This window comes from Panthera tigris, chromosome C1 (assembly GCF_018350195.1).
Source record: "Panthera tigris isolate Pti1 chromosome C1, P.tigris_Pti1_mat1.1, whole genome shotgun sequence".
Lineage (NCBI taxonomy): Eukaryota > Metazoa > Chordata > Mammalia > Carnivora > Felidae > Panthera > Panthera tigris.
In genome coordinates this window covers 80,352,394-80,374,555 of record NC_056667.1, presented here as the reverse complement: position 1 = coordinate 80,374,555, position 22,162 = coordinate 80,352,394, and the positions used below count along the sequence as shown (strand labels likewise).

At 37.2% G+C, this 22,162-nt stretch overlaps 1 protein-coding gene and 1 long non-coding RNA gene across 5 annotated transcripts in view; one reads left to right on the top strand and one right to left on the bottom strand.

Annotated features, from left to right (window-relative positions):
• RWDD3 (RWD domain containing 3) overlaps positions 1 to 22,162 on the bottom strand; it is a 104,080-nt gene that overhangs the window by 34,390 nt on the left and 47,528 nt on the right. For all 3 annotated transcript variants that reach the window (XR_006221713.1, XR_006221715.1, XR_006221714.1), the window contains exon 6: positions 1,860 to 1,907. The gene's annotated coding sequence lies outside the window, so the exon portion shown is untranslated. The remainder of the gene's footprint in view (positions 1 to 1,859; positions 1,908 to 22,162) is intronic.
• The window catches only part of LOC122241526, a 57,363-nt gene that overhangs the window by 30,402 nt on the left and 4,799 nt on the right, over positions 1 to 22,162 (top strand). For both annotated transcript variants that reach the window (XR_006221716.1, XR_006221717.1), the window contains exon 4: positions 7,637 to 7,836. This is a non-coding gene — a long non-coding RNA (uncharacterized LOC122241526). The remainder of the gene's footprint in view (positions 1 to 7,636; positions 7,837 to 22,162) is intronic.

Here is a 22,162-nt window from a genome sequence, read left to right as displayed (position 1 = left end):
CAGAGCTTTCAAATTAATATAACTTTTGAAAGTTAAGTAAAGTGGGAGCTGCAACTGAACAAAATTCGTACATCCCAATGTACAAATGTAGAACTTCAGACCCAAGATCACCCAGCCAGTAATTACAATTTTGAGATTTGAACTCACAGCCTACTGTCCTCAGGTGCCTATTTCCACAACTTTAACCTGCTTTTCTAAGGAAAGGAAGAATTCAAACATCCTCTTTCATTACTATTATTTCTTAGGTATAACTAATTTTAACATATTACCACTATTAGACTCTCTTAGCTAATTATATAATGATGATGATATATGAACAGCATAGAAATCTGTAAATTATGAAAGTAGCTTGAAACATCATCTTCCATACTGGCTCTGATATACAATAAAACTAAGAATCTGAATATTTTATAATTATTGTTAGAATTGATGCAGTGCTGAGTTAAAAATCACGAGCCATAGTGTCCACACCCACGTAACCTGAATTAGTCCTTTGATAGAAGACATTCACTGAGTGAATGCTGAATAAACATTTGCATTCCCTGCCAAGAGGAAATTTTTAAAAATTACTGTAAGCTTGAGCCAATGAACTCTGTAGATACTGGTGACAAAGACCCTCTACATCCTTTCCTCCTGGTTGGAAAAACAAAAGGAAGTGAGGTGGTTCACAAGAGAAGATAACGAGAGGAAAGAATACACAGCAGTCTAAGGTAAACAGAATAAGGTATAAAATCCTTCTTCTCCGAGGAACATATCCTTTCATATCCTAAGGTAATCTCCAGGCAAAAATGTCTAAGTGACAGACACTTTCACCACAAGTCAAAAATCCATATGACCACAGGTGAACTGGGCTGCTGAACCTTATCCTAAACTATATTTTATAAAATCATTCTCTCTGGATCAATAAAATGCAAATGCTGAAGTTATCTTGTTAACCATCAAAATAAAAGGAACCTTGAGAATAACGTCATTCTTAATTAAAACGGGCTTTTTAATTCCTTTAACTAAAGTAGATATTAATACTGGAAACACTTTGCTAACTAAAGAAAGACTCTACCGATACCCCCAATTAGAGAACACTTCATTTATATATGATGCAGTTTATAACTACTTAGCGGTATGGTTGGGTTAAGTCTCCTTGGCCTACTTTTTAAATGATTAAATACTCTCCATCCAAGTAAATAGATGTCTTCAGAGCCACATTTTGCATGATAAAACATTCTTTAAATGCATAAACCTTCGCTCAAGATTTAAGAGGGCAAAAAATCTTAGTGACAGTACATTCATTATGTCTTTATTAAGGCCAGACTTTTCCATAGGGTTATGCGTAGCTGAAAATAAGGCTCAGTTTAATAACAAAGCAAGCTTTCCTAGGACTACAAAAATTGTAAAATTTTAATGTTTAATGCATTCCTTAATTATAGAAAACTCTGCAAAGAATAACATCCTTGAAATTTACTATGCAAATGCTCTTAATTTATGACAAATTGCACTTTCAAATACAAGTATTAAATCTCTATGAGATTGTTGAGGTAATGTACTAATATGCATCACTAAGATCTTAAATTTCTAAGTGGCAATGCTGTTTGTTAGATGCAAACAAGGATTACCTTAATTAAAATATACTATCCCCAGCCTCTCAGCAGATTTAGCTCAGTTTTTATATAGGACAGATTCATTATCTACCTCAAGTTAATAAAAGTCTGACCTACTGTGGTTATTTCCTTTAAAATTTAATTTTAATTACTATTTTGTTAATGGAAATAAAGCACTAAAGAATTGTGAAGATGATCCAAAACCAATTTTGAAAACTTAATTAAAATACCTCTTGAAAGCTTCAAAAGGAATTTAACACTTACGTGGTTTGATAACTGATGGCCTTACAAATACCGCATTAGATACCAACTCTGTAAAAAAATCATCAGATGAAACATGCTTTAGAACTATAGCACTTCCTTAGTCTGTATCTTGAACTAATGGTCCAACTAAATACATATAAACATCAAGCCTTTCATTCAAAATTTTAACATTAGACAAAGGTTCTTAACAAAGAAATAAAATGAGTAACCATTACACAGCGCCTTCACAATACATAAACCTTAAATGCATTCAGAGTTTTTACATAAAACCATCTGGGCTAAATCCAGATAATTTCAGAAGTGTTCAGTTTGTCTTCTGATCCTTGGGGACCCGAATATAAAATTAAAAGGCTGGTAAGAAGTTGTATAAAATTCGGTACCAGAGTTTTATTAGGCAGCTTCCTCTCCAATCTAAATTTCAAAGGTTTACACATATATTATTGATCTTATCTGTGAAAATATTGGTTCAGTAAATAGCCTTTAAACATAACACAATCCATAGATTTTATTGAGATTCACTCCTCATGAAAAAGATAAGAATATGAGAAGCAGGGTATAACAAAGAGCATGCTCCAGGGAAGAAGCACAGACTTTGTGATATTTAAAATATATTTAGCAGCTCTTATATTACAAACCTCACAATGTTATGGTTCATAATGCAATGTGAATTTTTGTACCAGACTATTTGACTACTTCCAGTAAGTAAAATGCCTGCATTCATTAGCAATAATGAATTTTTCTTCTCATAGATCTATTTAATGAAGAAGGCATTTTGCCAGAAACCACCCCCTACCATGTCCCCCCCCCAAAAAAAAAAAAAATCAGCATACCATTTCATTTAACATAAAGTCAGGGATCTATTTTTCTAAACATTAGAATTCCAACTCCAGAAATTAAAGAAATTTTACTAAAAATGAAAAATAAATATATGACTAAAATAATTGGATAACAATTAAGCTAAGGTAATACTGAATTTCTGTAATTCTATATTAACCTTGAAATGTGATTTAAATTCAGACCCCAGGGATGCCTAGGTGGCTCAGTTGGTTCAGAGTCTGACTTCAGCTCAGGTCATGATCTCGGAGTTTGTTGAGTTTGAGCCCCACGTTGGGCTCTGTGCTGAGCCTGGAGCCTGCTTCAGATTCTGTATCTCCCTCTCTCTCTTCCCTTTCCCCACTTGCACTCTGTCTGTCTCTCTCTCTCTCTCTTAAAAATAAATAAACATGAAAAAACTTTTTTAAAAGAATAAATAAATAAATAAATTCATACCCACAAAAATGGCCTAATTGAACAAGGTAAAAAAAAAATTCTGTAAAAATACAAATCCATCCTTTGTTATTTTTTTATTTGCCACACAGAAAATCACCAATTTTTGAGTGAGTTATTTTCTAAGAGTTTACTTACATGTCAGTTTTTTAAAACTTAAGATGAATATTACCCTAGAAGCAATAAATAAGGATCAGGTTCATCCTAAAAAAAAATCTATAAAAGCCTTAATTTAGCTTTATAGCATAGCTGCAAGACTTGCAATGAAATATAGCAGAAAGCAAAACTGTTTCAATACTAGTAATTAAAGCAAATGGAAAGTTAAATTGAATAAAAGATAGTTTATTATTCTTAAATGCTCTGGGAATAATAGACTTAATTGGAAGAGAAAGCAAATGTAGATGAGACATTTGTGAGAATTCTGAACAGGACTTCTGAGCTTTTTCAAGGTTTTTGGAGGTTATTGTCACCAATCCAGTATTAGGTCTTAATTTCATGTGAAAACATAACATGTATTACTTTACGTGGTAAAGGTAAGTTTAAAAACAAGTGTTCCTCCCTTTTCTTGTTGCAAGTAATCTCTAATATTCACTTGATTTTCATCAACAATGATAACAGTAATTTTTAACTGATAATTGCAACGGCAAAAGAGGGATGGTGGAAATTTTCCTGGAGACTCACTCATGCTCATGCACAAGCACACACACGTACACATGTACACACACACATGCTCGCGCATGTTGGGACAAAGGTAAGGAGGTGAGAAGGAACAACAGAAAAGTATTAGAAAGAAGGGACGCAGGGTTAATAAGGAAAACTGTACAGAAGAACCTAGGTGGCTCAGTCCATTAAGTGTCTGACTCTTGATTTCAGCAAAAGTCATGATCTCAGGGTCGTGAGACCAAGTCCCACACTTGGCTCTGTGCTGACATTGCAAAGGATGCTTGGGATTCTCTCTCTTCCTCTCTCCCTGCTCCTCCTCTGTTTGCCCATGCACATGAATGCTCTCTCTCTCTCCAAATAAATAAACTTAAAAAAAAAAAATAAGGAAGCCTGTACATGAAAGAAAACGGTAACTTATGGTCTGTTGGTTGGAATGTTTTATTTGTTCGGTTTGTTGGTTGTGTGTGTGTGTGTGTGTGTGTGCATAAAACAGTGAAGGAAGAGAGGGAGAGAGGCCAGAGTGATTTCCTGATACCCATCTTTCCATTTAAGTTAGTTTTTTAATCTCGGTAGTTTCTTTTGAGAGTAAAATGTACCAAAGTGGCCAATGATGCATATGATTCCTTACATTCAAAATACAATGGTTTATAGTTTCTACACTAATAAGCATTGAGAAGCCTTAAATAAATTAAATAAGGCTTAGAATAATTCAGAGTTTTTGCATAAAACCACAGTGCTATATTACTACAAAACATTTTGTTTGTATTTTGATCCTCTAGGACCTACTCAAATTACCAAGCTGATAATGTACTACATAAAATTCAGTACCAGAGCTATATTAGGCAAAGACCAAAAAACAAACAAACAAAAACCCAACAACAACAACAACTTAGAGCTTTTAACATGCTCATGTGCATTGGGACTGTCTAAGAATATATAGTCTGAACTTTTCTCAAGGGGTATCTGCCAGTGTTTGCATTCTGTGAAACATACTCTGGGAAAAGCAGAGTTAGAGTCAGTAATAAGACAAAGATTCCCATGGACACCCCTGTTGTCCAAGACTGTTTTGGAGAATCTAGCCAGTAAAATGGGTTAGTAAAATGGGTTAAAGAAATGTGGCATGCATTAGAATGGGAGAGAGAGCATTATCATTCTTTGCAAATGATATTAGAAAATCTGAGAGAATCAATTAACATCTATTAAAACTAACAAAGAATTTAGAGGAATAACAAGATATGAAAGCAATAATTTTCACTTATACTAACAATCAGTTGGAAAATATAATGGGAAAAAATATTTTACTCATAATAATATGAATTTAACAGAAAGAAAGAGAGATCACCCAAAAGAAAAATGGGCAAAGAATATTAACAAGCAATTAAGAGAAATATGCAAATAGTCAATTAACATAGGAACAGATGTTCAAACTCAATAATAATCAAAAAATATAAATTAAAACCAGATACCATTTTCCCCTTATGAGCATTGAAATGATTAAAAACGTGGGCAATACCCCATGTTGACATGAAATGTGGAGGGAAAACATACCCTTCTGTGAGTGGTATTACTCAGAGTCCTGACAGGAAATTAAGAGTACACTCAAATTGGGTAATTTGAAGAGCATTTAATAAAAGGGTTATTTATTCATAAGGGTGCCAGGCTGGGTGGAGGGAACCCACAAGAAATAGGGCAGTCTCTAGGGCTAGAAGGAGAAAAACAGAGCTGAGCAGAGAAAACTGTGACCTTAGGTCTGAGAAGACAGCCAGCCCCCAGTAATCCCACAGGAGGAGCCAGGAGAAGTAGTTCCTCCTAATTCTCCTCCTTCCTTCTCATCTCCTGCCAGTGCCCCCATCCCAGACACCGCAGCCCAACCAGAAGCCCAAAGGCTAGGGACCTACACATCCAGATCAGCCTCTCAGAGCTCAATACAGGATAGAAAAGGGTAGAGGGTACACCCCAAGGTGCAACAGAAGATATCTAGCATGTAAGGGTTAGGATAAGTATAAATTAGGAAAGCCAAATTGAACAACGGTTTGGCAACATTTACATTTACCATAATATTTGTGCAATCATTAAAAAAAAACGACAAAAACAGAAAAATATCAAACCATTAGAAGATGTTGTCTCTGAGGAAGGTTGGGAAGGAAGCTCAGGGTTGCAGGGTCAGACAGATCTGCGTTTGCATCCTGAGTCTAGCTGCTCAATTAGTATTTTTTTTTTTTTACTACAAAAAAAAAGGACAGAAAATCAAACTGACCTGATGAAGACAGTTCAGTCTTCATCAAGGCTCACACTGCCAAACCATGGAGAAGCTCGGGATAGGTCTGCCTTCAGAAATACCTGGATCCAGGTACTCAGACCTTATCAAATTTTTCTCTCTCTCTCTGCCTTCCATCCACTGTCCCTTCCCTCCCATAGGCTACCAGCTCTGCTCCCTCTAGTTGGCTTCATTCTCTCAGGCCAGCTGTTCCCACAAGTTCAATCCATAGCCAAATGCAGTGATAAAAGTATATTCTTCAAGCCTCAAGGCTAGAGAGAAAAGAGTTTCCCAGGTACTTCAGTTGAGATTCTTCTACAAAATGCCACTGCGTGGACAAGCGTAGATCACATGGCCAACCATGACTGAATCATATAGTAGGCCACAGGACGAGGGCATGGCGACTGGCCCTTTCTGGAACAAATGCCCCACTCTGTGACTAAAGGACATGAGAATTTTGGGGTGCCTAGCTGGCTCAGTAGTTTAAATGTCTGGCTCTTGATTTCGACTCAGGTCATGATCTCACAGCCATGAGGTCAGCCCAAAGGTTCCATGATAATTGTAGAGCCTGGGATTGTCTCTCTCCCTCTCTCTCTCTCTGCTCCTTCCCCACTTGTGCTCTCTCCCCCTCTCTATTTCTGTCCCCCCACTCTCAAAGTAAATAAGGAAACATTAATTAAAAAAAAAAAAAGGACATGAGAATTTTGATTAGCTTTCACCACAACCACATGTTTGGGGTAGAAGAACCACAATCTCCCTAAATAAGAAATTTTCTTCCGGACACTAGAAAAGCAAATAAATACTATATAAATGGCAACCTCGGACCCTCAGTTTCCTCATATGTAAAATAAAGGAGATGATGGTGTTCATCTTATTCTTATTCTCTTATTATTCTTTTTATCTCTGTATTTCTATATTATTTCATGTTTTAAAAGAACATGTTGCTTTTAATCATGAATAAGAAATCTGTTTCCATTTCGAGAAAAAAAGGAGAGGCCAACAACATTAATTCAGGAAGAGCTATCAGGTTAATTACTAATTACTTAAAATTTGTATTACTTTTATATTGACTCTTCACAAAATACCTACTACTAATAATTACTTGTCTATACCTAATCAAATTTAAATCTCACAAAGACTTCATAAAATTGGTGCAGTCCCCATTTTACTGACAAAATTTAAACTCAGAGAATTAAACTAATTTACCCAAGGACACAAAGCCAACAGCTAATAAAACTGCTATGTAAACTCAGATCTGTCTAAAGAAGAGGTCTGCAAACTATAACCTGTGGGCCAAATCCCACCTGCCCCCTGTTTTTTTATTGCCCACAAGCTAAGAATGGTTTTTTCACTTTTGAATTGTGGAAACAAAGGAAGAGAACACTTTATGACACATACAAATTATGTGAAATTCAAATCTCAATGTCCATCAGAAATGTTTTATTGGAACACAATCCTGCCCATTTATGCCAGAGAAGATAGATTTACATCCTCTTGGTGGCTGCTTTGGCACTACGATGGCAGAGTAGAGTTGGGAGAGTGATCATGTGGCCCAAGAAGACTAAAATATTCACTATCTGGTTCTTTACAGAAAAAGGTTTGCCAACTCTGGTCTAAATCCCAAACACACTGTCTGTCAAGGACCTCTTACTACCTATCCAGATACTGTCTAAAACTTATTGGATGATGCCGCTAGAAGGTCTCTTGCAGCCCAAGCAAGGGTATTTCAATGCAAGAAAATAGGAGAGCATCTGCCAAGTTCATCTTGAGGGATGGAGAACAACAAAGGAGGTAAAAAAATGTCTGCTGCCATACCACCCTGACTGACCTGATCTCAGAAGCTATGTAGGGTTGGGCCTGGTTAGTACTTGTATGGGAGGTGAGGTAAAAAATGCACCAAATAATGACACCTGCTTAGGACAGAGGAGGGGAAGGAAACAAGGTTATTGGTTCCCAATGGCACATGGTGTGACCATTCACTTACATAAAATGTTAAGTTGAATTCCTGAACACAGTATCACACATCATTCACAACACCTAGTAGGGTCAGAAAAAAAATTTTTTTGAGAGAGAGAGCATGAGTGGGGAAGGGCAGAAAGAGAGGGGGACAGAGGATGCAAAGCAGGATACATGCCAACAGCAGTGAGCCCGACATGGGGCTTGAACTCACTGTGAGATCATGACCTAAGCCAAAGTTGAGCACTCAACCAACTGAGCCAGCAAGGCACTCCAGAAAACTTTTTTGGTATTAATAAGTTTAGAAGTAAATCCTGCATGACAATTTAAGTTTATAAAACTATTCTAAAGCAAAAAAAAAAAAAAATGGAGGGCATGGAGTAAAGAATGACCTATTCAAATTCTTAAAATGGAAACTAAAAAACTTTCAATCAGTTTGTAAATATCAGAAGCTAGTCTGCTAGTCTGCCTTTCACTATACATAAGCAGTATGGACTGCCAGATTCACAGCAGCCCTAAGGTGTATTCCCTGCTTCATTATACCCGTACTAGATTTATACCATCCTCGGAAAATAGTTATCTACTATTTTCTCAAAAATCTCTGAAGACCATACAATCACTGGTGTTCAGAAAATAATTTCTCATAGCCTTTATACTTAAGCTATGTTTCTAATATAATCAAAATATCAACATTAAGAATAATTTCAATCAGAGACATGGGACAGTAAATCCATGACTTCCTTTTATTTCATCACTGACTTATTGTGTAGCTTAGATGTATATGAATCTTATCTAGGCTCTGGGTTTCTTAATTTATGAATCTAAGCTAATATAGAATGTTTTAAGAATTGGACTTAGAAATTGTATTGGGGTACCTAGGTGGCTCAGTCAGCTAAGTGTCCAACTCTTGATTTCGGCTCTGGTCATGATCTCACCTGAGAGGAGTTTGAGCCCTGCGTTGGGCTCTGAGCTGACAGCATGGAGCCTGTTTGGGATTCTCTCCTTCTTTCTCTCTTCCTCTCCCTCCCCCCACCCTCTAAAAATCAATAAACTTTAAAAAAAAAGAAACTGTATGAATTCCCTTATGGTCTCTGACAATAGATATCAAGTAAGTACAGGAGATTCTCATCATGGAATCACCAGACTCTATTTCTCAAAGTGAAAAACATGAGTCCCCCTAAGAGAACTAACGAGCCACTAGGCCACAGAAGAGAGAGTCGTAGGCAAGACAGAATGTGAATGCTAACCACCACTTAATCTCCTAGCGTCTGCCTTCTCTACTTCTGAGCAGTTGTGTATATTAGGTATACTGAAGCCCTTTATGAACTGCTAAGCACTGTAAGATGTGAGTTTCTACTACTGTCCTTGATAATCACCCTTAGGATCGTAAATGCAACTGATTTAGAAACACAATACATTGCGTGGACAGAGCCAGACTATCTTTAAGCAAGTTTCTGATGTCTGCTTAGGGTTAAGTAATCATGGCATATATTTCACATGCAGCATTACCAGTAGGAATTCAATAGGAAAAAGTTGATGGGTTGCAGGAAATAGAGAACATGTTGTTCTAACTAACTCACAGTTTCTTTGTCTCATCGGGTTGATAAAACTATGGTGAAATCTTGATTGGAGGTTGCATATTACCTGGCAGGTTAACCTTTCTTTCTACACGACGGATTTGGGTTCAAAAGCTGATGACAAAACCACCATGTGTCTAAAAACTGATCTTTTCATTTCTACTGTGTAAGCAGGTTGAAACGGTTGTGCCTGTTAATTAACCCCCGAATCCCGTCAAGATAATTGAAGCGTAAACTTAAGATAAGGTTTACGTGGCAAAGTAAAGCACTGCGGAGCACCAGCGCTCTTGCGTCTCTCCACCCTGCGCCCTCTTCCGATCTTAGTCTGACAAAAAGCAGACTCGACAAGGCTTCACCCTGATCCACTTCAAAGGAGTGAAGTGTATGCTCCAAAATCGAGTAAAGACGTTAATGCCTCACACCGTATTGTCTAACATATATTTTTATAGATAGCTGGTCTTACAGAATTTTCTTGCCTTCCTTGCGTGTATTTTTTGCATGGAGAAAGGATAAGCAGATTCCATTGTTGTCTTTTCTCGTTTGGTTAAATGTTGTAGTATTAGGCAAATGATAAGATATCAACCACTTTTATTTAGAAATTATTTTAGTTAGAGACAATGATCTGTTTGGCTTTGTTCAAAATCAGCTCCAGGATGATCCTTCTTACATTTCCATTAACTATGAAATTAAAGAGAGGAGGCAATTTTTAAAAGAGAAATATTGCTTTTAGCCTGAAACCCTAAGTGTTGAGTTTCTGCCTGCAGTGGGTTTTTTCAATTAAATTATAAACCATGGGTAATAGAGATTTATAATGGGAGTGCTGATACAATCTTAACTATAGGGAAACCATCCGACACGCTCTGTGCTGTATATGGCTGGATTATTTGCATTAAATTATCTTCAGGAAATGCAAACAAAACAAAGAAAAATGTAAAGCTTGTCGCATTATTAGCATAAAATCAAAGTCCTTGAATGCATAATTGTTCCATACCCAAAGCATTAACGGATTTTATTCTTCAAGTTCAAAGACCTCCTAATTAATATGCAAAATGGCCTCATTTTATAAGCAAGCTTTTTTTTTTTTTCCTTCTCAGCCAAGTGACAGTTCTTTGCTGGAGGAAAATACTATAAAGAGTAGATAACACTAATATTAATATAAAAGCCCATATATCCGTATAGCCAAAAACAATAATAACTATATGTTATTAGAATATTTATATTTCTTCAGTCTATGTATAGGTATAAATTGTATGTTTAACCAAATAATACCTAGATTTGGAACACTAAGCGTACAAAATATAAACAGAACACGATCTTTCTCTACAAAGGTTTACCTATTTGTATAGTTTTTTTAATTATTAAAAAGAAAGAAAATCCAATAGAAAGAAATTGTGGACCTAGTAATACAAATGTAAATGATGTGACTCCAATCCAAGTTTACAAAGCAGTCCCACTCCAATTTACATAGCCCCACTAACCAGGATTTGACACAAGAAAAAAGAAGTTTATACAATTTTTTTTAAAGTGTACCAACATACGGATGATTTTCCAGAATCCTGATTTCTCCCTTATTTTTCTAAATAAACATCAGAAAACTATAATCCTTGGAAGTGATTTACTGGGTTATTTTCTCTAATAAATTTCATTCCAGTTTGGACTGTACAGAGTAACGGATTTTTAATCTGAGTATTTATGTAGTTTTAAATAATTTATGCTCTTTTTAGAGTACATGACATATGTTGCAAATCAAACTATAACCACCACAACATTGTCATGTTTTAGAAAATGTAGTAATTTCTCTTAACCAAGAAATAATGTTCCCACAAAAGAGATATGAGGTCCTAAAATACAGTGTAGTCTCTAATGTGTCTCACTCATTTGAGCAATGGGACATCAATCTACAGGACTCAACCTCCAGCTGTCACACCAGGCTCACTACCAGATTAGGAGTAATTCTTCCCTAATAGTCAGTATTCATGAGGCCAATAATGATTAAGAATTCATGTGCCAGGAAGTGTGTTGGGCCCCCCATCAATACCTTTGTCCCATTTGGGTTTCACATTTATATTTTGCATTTACATTTATACACATTTATATGTACCAACTGTAACTGCTCCAGCTAGTTTTGAGATTATTCCACTTAGCAGCACATTAAACCCTTGGTCAGAATGTTCAAGATATAAATTCATGCCAAGCACTGTAGGTAAAAAGTTATTTTTCCAAAACTCTGGTAGAGTTAGTGAAGAAAGAAGGATAAACAATTTATTAATGTCTTTTTCAAGTCCTTAACACATAATCAACACTCAATAAGCAATTGAGAATGAATGGTCAGATTACAATATTAAACCATATTCCCACTTTACTCAAAATTAAAATAAGAAATGTTTAGAATTAAAGTTTAAAATTTATATTTTAAAATGGAAGAAATACAGATTACATATTTGCAACTGTACTTTAAATGTGAAAATGGTTCTACTTACTAAATGCCTCATCAATAGGAGATTCTGCCTTTTTCTTATTAAATAAGTATGCATGGGTTAAAAATGGCATTTATCATATGCTTTTAATGCATTTATCACATGTTCCAAAAAGACTTCATTATTTAAAACTTGTTTAACCAGTACTACAACATAATGGCTGAGTTTTTAAAATTGCTTTTACACTTTTGCCAAGGAAAAAATACCAGCCTTTTTGCTAACTCTATAGACCCAAAGGTTGAAATCAATGTTGTTAATGGCAGGGAAAAATTCCTTGATTATTTTTTGTATTTTTAAATGGAATGTACCAAAGCTTTTCATTTATAAAGCACTTTACAGTTTACCAAGTGTTTTCATACAAGCCACCTTCCTTTAAGGAACTTAGGAGGCTTCCATGAGAAATTACTACCCACAGATCACTACCCATGACAGTTCTATTGGATTTCTAGCTAGTTAAACCACATCTATAATATAGAATTCAATTCCGGGTGCCATATTTTAAGAGGGACTTTGACCACTTAGAATGTAATGAAAGGCAAATGTCCAGGTGAATAGGAGAAGCTGTAATTTTTGATAAATTATTCAAGCAACTTGGGAAGGAAAGAATAAGAAAAGGTATAATATCTGCTTTCAAATATTTGAAGGGCTGTCATAGAGAGAATCGTATACTAATTCTGTGTTGCTCCAGAGGCCAGAACTAGGATAAAAAGCTGGAAGTTAAGGAAGGCAGACTCTGATGCAATGCAAGAAGGAACTTTTTATCCACTTGTGCCATCCAGTAACAATAACAGCTGCCTCTTAAGGATGATACCAGTCTCTGGAGGTTTTCAAGCAGAAGTTGGGTATCTGTCAGAGTTACAACTTTTAAAAATTCCTGCACTGGGTGGGGAGTTGAACTAAAACTCTACATTTCTGTCCAAGTCTCAGAATTCACTTTTCTAGAGAAGGTGAAATACCCAAATTCAATGTAAAAGATTTTTATTATATGCCCATTATTGTAAGATGTTTTTAAGGTTTTTTAAAAAATAAATATAAGACTCTGTGATATTCAGAGTGCTTACCCCTGACTAAAAAGAATCATTTAGCTGTTTAAAACATACAGTATGTATGAAACAAGTTTCAGGCATTGGGTCATGTATGTTCTATCCATACATAAACAATTGCAATCATAGGAAAACAGCTTTCATTTGTGAAGAAACTCTGTGAAGTAACTATGAGTATATATTTAGGGATAATTTTACAAATCAAGAATAAAGGAGATTCTCTCTCCTCTCGAAAGTGCCAGAACAGAATGGAGCGGATATTTCCCTGGAGACTGTAGTTACTGGACAATTGTTTGCTTGGCTCCTTGAGGTCTCCTTGCATTATATATTGGACTAAGGAACTAATATAATTCTCTTCCAAAGATTTACAGATCTATGTCTTAGTCCTGGTTTTGCTACCAGATGTATGAACGCTCTAAGATAAATTACTTACTTCAGTATTCTGCTTTTAAAAAGGTGTGTGTGGGGGGGGGGCAATTGGATTAAACCATCTTTGTAGGAGGAGAGGCCAAGATGGAGGAATAGCATGGAAGTTTTCTTTGCATCTCTTGTCCATGAAATACAGACAGATCAACACTAAACCTTCCTGCACACCTAGAAAACTGATTTGAGGATTAACACAATCTGCACAACCTGAACCACAGAACACAGCAGGTACGCAGTGAGGAGAGGTGAACTGGGAGAGAGAGAAGCCGTGGAGGACAGGGTGCTGTTTTTACTTGCAGAGAGAGGATGGAGACAGGGGGAGAGTATGGGACCCCCCAAAAAGCAGCTGAAGAGAAAGTGGAAAAGTGTAAACAGCCACAGGGACTGGGGGAAAAAAAGGGAGAAAGGAGAAAGGAGAGGGTCTAAATTCCATTATGACTCTATAAACAGGGGGAGTGCAGAGTCTGAAATTCCGCAGCTTAATACCTGGCAGTGCTCTGGTGGGAAGGCAAATTCCCAGGAGCAGAGAGCAAGGTCTAAGGGGTCCTCGGGCCAAACAAGGAGAGGCAGTTTTCCTGTTGGGAGGACATTTGGTAGAGGCTGTGCGGTCACCCCACAGGCAAAGGTCCCAGTGGACTCTGGAGAACAACCACATTTACTGGTGCCAGAACAAAGACGTTAAGGGGGAAGCCTGGTGCCAGATGTGTGTTGTGACTTACTATAATCCCTGAAACATTGCTACTACATGATTGCATGAACATTTTCTGGGGCGGGCTGGCACCTAGCTGCAGTCTCTGGGCATCAGCAGCAGCACAGTCCCATGAATGTCCCTGGGGTGGGTGGGCACTCAGCCATTGCTCAATGAGACCCTCCCCCCAGAGGATCTGAGCGGGCCAAAGCTGCAGTCCCTCAGAAGTGAGGGGTTGGGAAACACAGCTGCATCTGAGATAAAACACAGGAGGGAAGGACCGCCCAGCAACCTGACTGCTTAGTCACGGACAGTGTAAAAGTGGGGAATGAACAAAAGCCAGAGACGAAGGAGGGGTGCACAATTGCTGGTCAGGGAGGACAGAATTCTGATACTAGAGTCTGGGTAGCTGGGTGATGCCATTTTTACCCCTCCCGCATATGCGCATACGCACCTACAAGTGCCACAACAATCGACACCAGTAAGCTAAGCAGCACCATCTAGTGAGAACAGAGCTGTTACACTAAGCCCTGCCCAACTGGGCCAAGCTCGCTCTTCAGGAACACTGCAAGTCTCTCCGCCTGCTTAATTTATGGACTATAAAGTGCTTCATAGTTTCACTTCTAGGGGAAACAGATATAATTTCAATTGTATTTCAGTTTGTTTGCTGGTCCATCTATTCAATTTTTTTTCTTTTTCTTTTCTTTTTCTTGATTATAGAATGAGAAAAAAATATTTGTATTTCCAATTTTTATTACAATAGTTTTCTTTAATGTTTTTTCTACTATATTTTTGTTTTTTTGTAAATTTTTCAAACGCTATTTTACTTACATCATTTCATTTTATTCTACTTCATTGTATTCATTTTTTTCAAATTTTCAAACATTTTCCTTTTTTTTCCTTTTCTTATCTTTCCCTTTTTTCTCTGATCTACCAAGCTCCTTTCAACAACCAGACCAAAACACACTTAGGATCTAGCATCATCTTTTGATTTGTTTTGTGTATATATGTAGTTTTTAATTTTTTAATTTTATTTTTTTACCTTACTAATTCATTTTCTTCCTTCAAAATGAGGAAACAAAAGAATTCACCCCAAAAGAAAGAGCAGGGGGAAATGACAGCCAGGGAATTAATCAACACAGATACAAGCAAGATATCTGAACCAGAATTTAGAATCATGATAATAAGAATACTAGCTGGGTTGAAAATAGATTAGAATCCCTTTCTGCAGAGATAAAAGTAAAAGCTAGTCAGGATGAATTAAAAAATGCTATAACTGAGCTGCAATCTCAAATGGATGCAACAGCAACAAGGATGGATAAGGCAGAGCAGCAAATCAGCGATACAGAGGTCAAACTTATGAAGAATAATGAAGCAGACAAAAAGAGGGAGACTAAGGCAAAAGAGCACGATTTAAGAATGAGAGAAATCAGTGACTCATTAAAAATGAACATCAGAATCATAGGGGTCCCAGAAGATGAAGAGAGAGAAAAAGGAGTAGAAGGGTTATGGGAGGAAATCATAGTGGAAAACTTAGTCCTAACATGGGGAAAGATACAGACATCAAATTCCAGGCAGCACAAAGTACTCCCATTAGATTCAACAAAAACTGACCATCAAGAAGGCATATCATAGTCAAATTCACAAAATACTCAGGAAAGGAAAGAATCATGAAAGCAGCAAGGGAAAAAAAGTCCTTAACCTACAAGGGAAGATAGATCAGGTTTGCAGCAGACCTATCCACACAAACTTGGCAGGCCAGGAAAGAGTAGCAGGATATATTCAATATGCTGAATCAGAAAAATATGCAGCCAAGAATTCATTATCCAGCAGTGCTGTCATTCAAAATAGAAGGAGAGATTAAAAGTTCCCCAGACAAACAAAAATTAAAGGAGTTCATGAACACTAAACCACCCCTGTAACAAATTTTAAAGGGGACTCTCTGAGGGGAGAAAAGATGGGGGGAAAAAAAAGACCAAAAGCAACAAAGACTAGAAAGGACCAGAGAACACCACCAGAAACTCCAACTCTACAGGCGACATAATGGCAACAAATTCATATCTTTCAATACTCACTCTAAATGTCAATGGACTAAATGCTCCAATCAAAAGACACAGGGTAACAGAATGGATAAGAAAACAAGATCCATCTATATGCTGTTTACAAGAGACCCACTTTAGGCCTAAAGACACCTTCACTTTGAAGGTAAGGGGATGGAGAACCATCTATCATGCTAATGGTAGATAAGAAAGCCAGAGTAGCCATACTTATATCAGACAATCTAGACTTTAAAATAAAGACTGTAGTAAGAGATGAAGAAGAGCATTATACCGTAATTAAGGGGTCTATCCACCAAGAAGACCTAACAATTGTAAATATTTATGCTCCAAATGTGGAGAAACCCAAATATATAAATCAATTAATCTCAAACATAAAGAAACTCATTGATAATAATACCATAATAGTAGGGGACTTCAACACCCCACTTACAACAATGGACAGATCATCTAAACAGAAAATCAACAAGGAAACAATGGCTATGAATGACACATGGGACCAGATGGGCTTAACAGATATATTCAGAACATTTCATCCTAAAGCAGCGGAATCACATTCTTCTCCAGTGCACACGGAAAGTTCTCCAGAATAGATCACATACTGGGACACAAATCAGCCCTCAACAAGTACAAACAGGTCAAAATCATATTATGCATATTTCCAGACCACAATGCTATGAAACTCAAAATCAACCACAAGAAAAAATGTGGAAAGATAACAAATACTTGGAGACTAAAGACCTTCCTACTAAAGAACGAATGGGCTAACCAAGAAGTTAAAGAGGAAATTAAAAAGTACAGGGAAGCCAATGAAATGATAACACCACAGCCTAAAACTTCTGGGACGCAGCAAAGGCAGTCATAACAGGGAAATATATAGCAATCCAGGCCTTCCTAAAGAAGGAAGAAAGGTCTCAGATACACAACCTAACCTTACACCTTAAAGAACTGAACAAAAAACAGCAAATAAAACCAAAACCAGCAGAAGACAGAAAATAATAAAGATTAGAGCAGAAATCAATGCTACTGAAACCAAAAAACAAAACAAAACAAAACAAAAAGAAAACAAAACCAGGAGAACAGATCAATAAAACCAGAAGCTGGTTCTTTGAAAGAATTAACAAAATTGATAAACCACTAGCCAGTTTGATCAAAAAGAAAAAGGAAAGGGTTCAAATAAATAAAATCAAGAATGAAAGTGGAGAGATCACAACCAACACAGCAGAAATAAAAACAATGATAAGAGAATATTATGAGCAATTATATGCCAATAAAATGGGAAGTCTGGAAGAAATGGACAAATTCCTAGAAACATATAAATTGCCAAAACTGAAACAGGAAGAAATAGAAAATGTGAACAGACCCATAACCAGTAAAGAAATCGAATTTGTAATAAAAAATCTCCCCAAAAAACAAGAGTCCAAGGCCGGAGGGCTTTCCAGGGGAATTCTACCAAATATTTAAGGAAGAGTTAACACTTATTCTTTCAAAGCTGTTTCAAAAAATAGAAATTGAAGGAAAACTTCCAACTCATTTTATGAGGCCAGCATTACCTTGATTCCAAAACCAGACAAAGAACCCACTAAAAAAGAGAACTACAGACCAATATCCCTGATGAACATGAATGCAACAATTCTCAACAAGATACTAGCCAACCAGATCCAACAATATATTAAAAGAATCCTTCACCACGACCAAGTGGGATTTATAACTGGGATGCAGGGCTGGTTCAATACCTGCAAAACAATCAATGTGATACATCACATCAATAAAAGAAAGGACAAGAACCACATGATCCTCTCAATAGATGCAGAGTAAGCATTTGACAAAATATAGCATCCTTTCTTGATAAAAACCCTCAAGACAGTAGGGATAGAAGGATCATACCTCAAGATCATAAAAGCCATAAATGAGAGACCCACTGCTAATATCATCCTCAATTGGGAAAAACTGAGAGCTTTCCCCCTAAGGTCAGGAACACTACAGGGATTTCCACTCTTGCCACTGTTTTCAACATAGTACTGGAAGTCCTAACCTCAGCAATCAGACAACACAAAGGAATAAAAGGCATCCAAATTGGCAAGGAGGAAGTCAAACTTTCAGTCTTTGCAGAAGACATGATACCCTATATGGAAAACTCAAACAATTCCACCAAAAAACTGCTAGAACTGATCCATGAATTCAGCAATGTGGTAGGATATAAAATCAATACACAGAAATTGGTTGCATTTCTATACACCAATAATGAAGCAACAGAAAGAAAAATCAAGGAATTGCACCATTTATGATTGCACCAAACATGATAAAATACCTAGGAATAAACCTAACCAAGGAGGTGAAAAATCTATACACTGAAAACTATAGAAAGCTTATGAAAGAAATTGAAGAAGACACACAAAAAATGGAAAAGTGTTCCATGCTTACGAATTAGAAGAATTAATATTGTTAAAATGTTGATACTACCCAAAACAATCTACATATTCAATGCAATTCCTATCAAAATAACACCAGCAGTCTTCACAGAACTAGGAAAAACAATCCTAAAATTTGTATGGAACCAGAAAAGACCCCGAATAGCCAAAGCAATCTTGAAAAAGAAAACCAAAGCAGTAGGCATCACAATCCCAGACTTCAAGCTGTATTACAAAGCTGTAATCATCAAGAAAGTATGGTACTGGCACAAAAACAGACACTCAGATCAATGGAACAGAATACAGAACCTAGAAATGGACCCACAAACTTATGGCCAACTAATCATTGACAAAGCAGGGAAGAATACCCATCCGATGGAATAAAGACAGTCTCTTCAGCAAGTGGTGCTGGGAAAACTGTACAGCGACATGCAGAAGAATGAGCCTGGACCACTTTCTTACACCATACACAAAAATCAACCCAAAATGGATGAAAGACCTAAACTTAACACAAGAAGCCATCAAAATCCTTGAGGAGAAAGCAGGCAAAAACCTCTTTGATTTTGGCCACAGCAACTTCTTACTCAACATGTCTCCAGAGGCAAGAGAAACAAAAGCAAAAATGAACTACAGGGACCTCATTGAGATAAGCAAAACTTCTGCACAGCAACGGAAACACTCAGCAAAACTAAAAGGCAACCGACAGAATGGGAGAAGATATTTGCAAGTGATATATCAGATAAAGGGTTAGTATCCAAAACCTATAAAGAACTGATCAAACGCAACACCCAAAAAACAAATAATCCAGTGAAGAAATGGGCAAAAGGCATGAATACACACTTCTCCAAAGAAGACATCCAGATGGCAAACTGACACAAGAAACAAATGCTCAACATAACTCATCATCAGGGAAATACAAATCCAAACCACAATGAGATACCACCTTACACCTGTCAGAATAGCTAACATTAACAACTCAGGCAACAACAGATGTTGGCGAGGATGCAGAGAAAGAGGACCTCTTTTGCATTGCTGGTGGGAATGCAAACTGGTGCAGCCACTCTGGCAAACAGTATGGAGGTTCCTCAAAAAATTAAAAATAGAGCTACCCTATGACCCAGAAACTGCACTACTAGGTATCTATCCAAGGGATACAGGTATGCTGTTTTGAAGGGGCACATGCACCCCTATGTTTATAGAAGCACTATCAACAATAGCTAAAGTATGGAAAGAGCCCAAATGTCCATCGACGGATGAATGGATAAAGAAGGTGTGGTATATATACAAAGGAGTATTACTCAGCAATCAAAAAGAGTGAAATCTTGCCATTTGCAACTATGTGGATGGAACTAGAGGGTATTATGCTAAGCGAAATTAGTCAGAGAAAGACAAATATCATATGACTTCACTCATATGAGGGCATTAAGACTCGGAACAGATGAACAAAAGGGAAGGGAAACAAAAATAATATAAAAACAGGGAGGGGGACAAAACATAAGAGACTCTTAAATATGGAGAACAAACAGAGGGTTACTGGAGGGGTTGTGGGAGGGGGGATGGGCTAAATGAGTAAGGGGCATTAAGGAATCTACTCCTGAAATCATTGTTGCACTATATGCTAACTAATTTGGATGTAAATTTAAAAAATAACATTAGAATTTAAAAAAAGAAAGAAATTACTTAGAAAATTACTAAGAAAATTTACTAAGAAAGAAGGTTAGAATGGAAATTAGGAAAACACCTAGTGATCTCTACCAACACTAGCTTTTCTCTCTCTCCAGGGGATATACTACTCTTGGAGGCTAGGGATGAAAGGGGCTTTAGAGGAGGTGTTTTGGGAGAGAGACAGCAGAGCCTGGAGATAAGAAGAACCAACCTGAAAGGAGCAGTGCACGAAAGCGATGGTCATGTTCAGACCTCCTGCTCCCAGAGGGGGCCCAGGGCTACTCCAGGGAGCCCCCAGAAAATGGCACAGGAACAGAATCTGCGTTCTCCCATGCAAGTGAGCACCACATCTCACCAATGCGGAAGAACTGTGTTAGTCGCCCCGCCCACTGGTTTCTGGCAAGGCCGCCCAGTGGTTGGCTATTAGTGTACGTGAAAGAATGTGCCCCTCTAGGCCGTGAGGCTTGCCAAGATCCTGGGTGGGCAGTCTCCATTATAAGGCCTCTGGACATTCAGAATTCCACTGAAACAGAAATTATGACACTAAACATCAAGATGGGTCTTGTGATCATAGGTTTGATTTGGTTTTGAGTTTTTGAATGTACATTCATAGGCACAGAAATCAGGCTGTCCAGAATCCAAAGGAGGGGTTGAAATGTCTCTAGTAACACCATTCATATTCGTTTCCCATAACTCAGTAAGTGCTAAGCTTCTAATAAGCAAAGTTCTACCCTCAAAAATCTTCTGATATAGTGGGGCACCTGGGTGGCTCAGTAGTTAAGCATCCAGCTCTTAGTTTCAGCTTAGGTCATGATCTCACAGTTTCATGGGTTCAAGCCCCGCATAGAGCTCTGCACTGGCAGTGTAGAACCTCCTCGGGTTTCTCTCTCTCCCATTCTCTCTGACCTTCCCCCACACACTCTGTCTCTATCTCTCTCAAAATAAATAAATGAACTTAAGAAAAAAAAAACTTCTGATCTAGTAGTGGGGAAATTAAAAGTATATTTAAAACAATAACATAAACTACAGAGTATTCTAAGTAAAAGCAAGGAAGGAGGAAGAGAAGAAAAAGGACTAGCCCCAGTTGAGTTCCACAATGGGTCTCACACTGTGCTAGGTGCATTTGTGCAGGATTTAATCCAGTGACAAGTCTGAGAGGTAAGACAGTGATATGATTCTCATTTTGCATACAGGAACACTGAAGCTTGCTAAAAGAATTCAGACCAAAGATCAATTATTGATCCCAGAATGGGGATCAAACTGTTTATGGAGGGAAACATTCTGAAAACAGAGAAAAATGTCAATAGATAGTTAGTTGGCAGAAGAATGGACAAGAGGCAAGGACATTACAGGAAAAAGGATGAACCTGAGTATATGTAGAAGAAAAAATAAGAAGTATTTAACCAGTTGAGGTAGATCAAAACAATATGTAGATGAGTGGAAGATAAAAGCAGAAAATAATGGCTTGTGGCCAAATCGAGAAGGCATTTGAAATGGCAGAGTGTAGAGTTTACAACGAACCCAGCAGGAAATGGGAGTGATATGGTTACGTGAGGAAGATTTACCTAGTCCACATCTACCACGTCTTCCCCACAGTTCCAAAACCAAAAGTCCTAAAGATCAAAATGATGGGATGTTATTTTGGTTCTTTTTTGCTAGTTTACTTGGAAACAAAAGCCAGTCTTATCTAAACTCCTTTGGCATTAAAGTTTAACACGAACAATACAAAACCAGTGATACTTTTTATTTATCTTCCTTAAAGTGAATACTCATACATTTCACTGCAGAAAAACAAGGTTGGACTATAGGATGCTTCT